This window comes from Saccoglossus kowalevskii, chromosome 10 (genome assembly GCF_978046115.1).
Source record: "Saccoglossus kowalevskii chromosome 10, keSacKowa6.1, whole genome shotgun sequence".
NCBI lineage: Eukaryota > Metazoa > Hemichordata > Enteropneusta > Harrimaniidae > Saccoglossus > Saccoglossus kowalevskii.
The window spans coordinates 10217984-10223983 of record NC_140650.1 but is presented as its reverse complement, the minus strand read 5'-3'; positions in this window follow the sequence as shown (position 1 = coordinate 10223983).

Below are 6000 nucleotides of genomic sequence, written 5' to 3'. Positions count from 1 at the left end.
ACGATATATTTATAAACTACATGCTTATAATACTGCATAATATACGACCCAAATTAGGGCTAGTGACAATAAATGACCATATAATATTAGCCAGGGCGCCTAAGTGCTTCCGTTCTACAATTATATGTATAAAGGTACAAAGGTTTTAAAAGATGATATAGAGATTCTGACTCGTTATGGCAGCTAGGCACTCAACATGGGCAGTTTAATCAGTCAATAGTCAGTGGCAGCGGTACAGGGGGAATCTACAATCTGAGAGTAGCCGCATCCCTTCTGATGCATTGTGTCATTGTGTTGAATGCACTACTACACTCGTGTGTTTATAAATTCCGGTCTATATCATAATGGTTTCCAAATAACGTTAATGACCGATTATCACATTAATTCTGAATCTACTCATTACATTAATCAGAAATGTTTGTAACATGACTGATAATAACATTTTGTTTTATTGCCCAATAAAGAAAAAGAAACAAAGCAAATAATGACAAAAAGAAAAGTACACGAAAACTACGACTGGTATACAGTGGTGAGACAAAAAATGAATTTCTTGTATTAAACCAACCAATCATTTGAGAGCTCCCATTTACCTTAGTGATATTGTTTCCTTTCCTTTATATAGGGCTATTTCCAACTCTATTTTCTTATTTTCACGGACTAGTGATTTAAACGCATTTGCAGAAGGAACTGTAGCACATCTTCTACAACTATAGGTATACTTTTTGAACAGTAAAATGAAGTGGTTCAAAATTAGATTGTCATCATTTAAAATACCTAAAATTACATGTACTATATTAAACTTTATTTGTTGAATAATGCTACTCTCCGTCTGCAATGCGATGGTTCTTACTATCAGTTTAATACACACACACACACACACACACACACACACACACACACACACTGCAAAACCTTGACACACGAGAGTCGCACAAAAGACACAAATACATGTAAAATCATATTGTTACAAATAACCGTTGAGGGCAGCACACACTGAAAGGATGTACTAGTATATTTGCAAAACATTATACTAGTACATTTATATGTGCTACCTAAAAGAAACTAGTGACCGTAACGTCTAGCCATATGGAATGACTATTTAGGATCACGATAACCAAATATACACTACAAGTAGTATTTAGTAAAAATTGTATTTATTTATTTTCATTTTAGAATTACATATATTTGTCACTTATTCGCCAATTAAGCTTATTATGATTAACCTACATATAGGAATTCAATATGAGGGCATAGGTTGAGGTTATAACGAGAATACCGCACGCAAGCTGATTCGACGAAAGCAGACATTCGAAAACGCCCATAATACATACGAACACATCAGAACACATCCGAACACGTCCACAACACATCCGAACATTCCGTACAGTAAATTGTTTTCGATGTCAGTTGTATAACAATGCGTGCAGGTATGGTTGTGAAAGCGACTGACGCGTCGTATTTTCATAAAAGCATACAAATACAAATCATTATCATAACATATGTTGCTAGTATGCCTAAAAAAACTTCGAGCATGGAACATTACAGAGGAGGTACATGCCACAATTGGCTGAAAGATCATCGCATTTGCATAAATAAATATTCACGAGCTTTTCGAAAGCTAACATAATAGTTCTAAGTCGACTGATTCTATCGTTACGAGCTGGACAATGTAATTCAAAGACAGGTCAACGTGTTTTAGGGACATATTTTTTATCAAAGTTCTTTTTTTTTCTTTATTGAGGTCTCAGCAATTTACAAAATTCAAGAAGAATGCAGAGGCACGTCGAGATTTACTCTCGTACTATTGCTAAAAATTGCGCACAATGTTTTTAATATTTTTACCAGTGCTAAGTTACCTACCGCAATTTGAAAGGGGACAATTTTGAACGCAATAGATGCGTAGAACTCACTCCGGAAAGAAACTATAGTAGCGCCAAACCGGTTGCATCTTCGCCATCCCAGGACCATTTATTCAGCCTGAGGCGAAGCCTGGCAACACCACGATTCACCGTATGTCGCACGCCCTCAAACGATTATAAGATTCAATTGGCTCATTTGCATCACCCAATCAGAACTCACGATAGAAACGACATATTACTTTGTAAAATTCCGGCAGTATGTTGCATGACGCGATTGGTTGCGTCTCATTTAAATGTATGAATAATTCATTACTACAAAAAGTTTGTTGATTTTAGGGCAAATAAAACAAAATATTATGGTTTGATTACAATATATGTGTAGCTTGTGCATGGTTTCAAGTGTTTTAATAAAAAATGTTGTTAATAGCATTTTTGAACCACGGTTTATGATCGATGTTTTTGGCGTATACGGAAATCAATAAATGGTTTTCGTGTTATGCAAGACACCGAACGCTCTGAAAATCACAATGAATGTACATGTATATAGACCACAGGGAGCCCAGGAACTATATATCAACTGTAGTACGCAGTCTCAATCACAAGACTGGTTACGAACCACATCGAGGTCACGGCTCGGTTAGCCTTGCTCAACTGGTTGTTGACAAAATACAGAACAGACCACGCCTCCAACTGTGCCGTGCGTTCGGGCAAACCGTTAGGAATTCCTAAATGGAGTCAATTTGTGTAGTTTTCTTGATTTATTCTGCAGATATCGGTAAAATGTAGGTAAGGCTTTGGCGAAATTTGATGGAGCAACTAATATTCTTCAACCTGGTATTTTTTTTAGATTTTATTTTTCATTCTATTCGTCTGTTTTTTGAGTTTAAAACATGTGAGCTGGCTGGAGCTTTCATCCCTTGTCTATTTCTTACACTAGATACCAGCCGATACCCCCCCCCGCTCATAGAGACTGCGTACTACAGTTGATTATAGTTCCTGGACTCCCTGTGGTTAGATACGACATGTTTACTACAGTGTGATTGTGCGTTCACTTTTAAGCTTTTTCTTGGCATGCAAACCTTTCTAATTAGTATTCATATACCACGAATTTTCACAATCAGGTGTCACGTGACCTATGAGTCAGGTCACTTTAAAGATGGCGATGTAAACACGGCTGTTGAAAACGCTTGTGCTATCTTCACGGAAATTCCGTTACTTTCTTGAATATTGGCGATATTATTTTTCTGTCAAAAATGTTGACATGTGAGTATATTATCTTAGTGTAGTTTAGTTTGTTTGGTGGTGCAGTTTAGCGTTGACACGTATTACGGGTTTGGTGTAATACTGTTTGCAGTTCTCACGACAACCATGATTATAGGGTGATGATGTCGTACTCGTTAATAACAATGGCTAAAACGCCGACCCAAAATGGATACAATAGAAAAGTTCGCCCTGGCTCTCCATCCGGAGGAAAATGCAGAAGGGTCCTTGATGATTTAATTAATACCTCTATAGAAAACACCAGTAAAGCTGCGCATACCGGATATGGGACAGATTTACGTCTTCAAGAAATTCTCTAGCCGTGGACTGGATGCTACTTCCAACACGTAATCGGTAATGATACAAAATACACACCGTTGAAAGAAGGGCGCCCTCACGTGTGATTCTTCCCCTAGTAAAATTAAAATGGTGGAATATATAGAAATTAACGTGTTGCTAGATTTTTCTCGGTGAACGAGCTTACTGACCATCAAAAGAAAGCCCTTAATGCTGCATCTGAGGGAATTGATATGTTTGCAACGAAGACCGGGTCAGGCAAGTCGATATATTATCAGTTTCGACAGTTTTGTCAGTTTACTAAAACACGGTTTGCACAAATATTTAGACATCCCATCGTCTTCATTCAACGTTAGAATATAAGATTTTGGAAATGTGTCAGCGGCCTTCTGTTCTCGACTCCAGATAAATCAGCGCAAAGCCTACCTACCGCCATTGTTTTAATCTGTGGTGACCCCCCCCCCCCCCGGCCGTCACATTTATGATACAGAAAAGCTGATTGGTGGCGCCAGTTCCTTGGCACGCCCAATCAAATGACTCAATTTAACTGCAGTGAAATACAGCTTTTCTTAACACGATCCGACCGGTTATGAATGACCGGCGTTAGCGAAACCGTGCGATTCGGACGATGAACCGGTTGTTGGTCGAAGTGTTTTACAATAGACACAATTTTAGGGATTTGAATAAACAAACAAGTAGACGTAGACTATTATCACTTAATACATTTGCTTAAATTTGCGTGATGTGATTGGTCAATGCCTAATCCGAAATACAATTCAAAATCGGATAAAAATAATTACAAGAACCAGGGGGGCGTTATGAATGAGGGAACGAGCACGTTCATCATGTACGTACAGAACAGAGCGACACTAAGTGCGTATACGCGTTTTATTTAGAAGGAAATGCGATAAATAATTTTGAAAATAAATGCACAGGGAGATTGTTATGCTTTAACCAGTTATACATGTAGTGTGATACCCATAATGAACAAACGCGGAGTTTTGATGTGTATATATCGTATCGCCGCCAGTTTTCCATTAAAATAAATGTTTTAATAGATTTTTATCAGATTGAAGATATCATTTTTAGACCCATGTTACATGTTCTGATTATTAAATAATAGAATCACCAAAGTTAGTATTGAATAAGGCATTTTTTTCGCCGCCCTGGCCCCTTACAGCCCCATCGCTGTGCCTATTTGAACCATACGCTATATATTGCTTTTCAAAAAAACATTAGGTAAACACATAACTTCCAATATATATATGACGTCATACAACAACACATGTATTTCATTGTTTATGGCACAACATACACTCTCAGACTACATTACATAGAAACGTATATATATTTATGTATAACCAATTGATTACGTCAAGGGCTTCACAAACAAATATCACGAATGCGAATGAGGTTGGCATATTAAACAGCAAGTGCGAAATATGAGTTTACCCAAGGCGACCCTAACCACTTGCCCGGCAACTGATACATACATTCCGGGTCAATAATTTGATGTGCCTTGTATCACACCACGCCTATTCAATCTTCGTAGTTATGTTTGTCTTAGAGATCATTGGGTTTGTTATATGTTATATGGGTTTAAGATGTATTGAGAATGTTTAGAATATGTCAGTGAGTATATTTCGATGCAGGATATGTTTCCAATACACACTGTGAATAATTGGTTGAGTTGAATATTGTGTCGCCCAATACCATTTCTACATCGTGCAGTGACTTGGTTTCTATATAAACAGACATCAGTCCGAAGAAAGTCGTTGCCAGCGTCACGTTTGACATGGAACGAGGCGTATGTTTACATGGTGTATTTATACACTATATTCGAACACGTGCCACGCAACGTATGTGACTCACACTACAACCCAATTATGAATATTGGACGTGTCTCGAAATATGTTGAGCATATGTTTATTTCCATAAGTATCGACACGCAGGGAATGATTTACAATGACTACGTTAATGATGACCTCAAACAGCCAATCAGATTTATGTCAATTTAAAGTTGCTGATTTATGTCTATTACAATTGCTGTTTATTAGGTCGAACACTGCACAGATTCTAGGCGTTAGTGGAGTGCTGAATAGTAGATGACACTGCACAAAGTTTTAGCGTTATTAAAGTGATGTATAACAGGAGGAAAACTGTAGATTGTGATGATTAAATATTCTATTGGGAGGGTGCTGAATAGTAGGTGGAACACAGTATAGATTCCAGGCGTCGGTGGGGTTCTATATAGTAGGCGGAACATTGCAAAAATTCTAGGCATTAGTGGAGTGCTGTACAGTCGGTGGAACACAGCATAGATTCCAGGCATTACATGAGCGCTGTACAGTAGGTTTGACACTGCATAAATTCTAGGCATTAGTGGAGTGCTGTATAGTAAGAACATAGCATAAATTCTAGGCATTGGTGGAGTATTTTATAGTAGGTAGAACACAAGTTCTAAGCTCCTCTTTACATAATAAACCTTGGGAGTGACAGAGATAACGGCACACAATTATCAATATAAATTACAGACGCCGTCAAGCCCAACAAAGGGGTTCGGTGACTCAGTCTACTACCCACA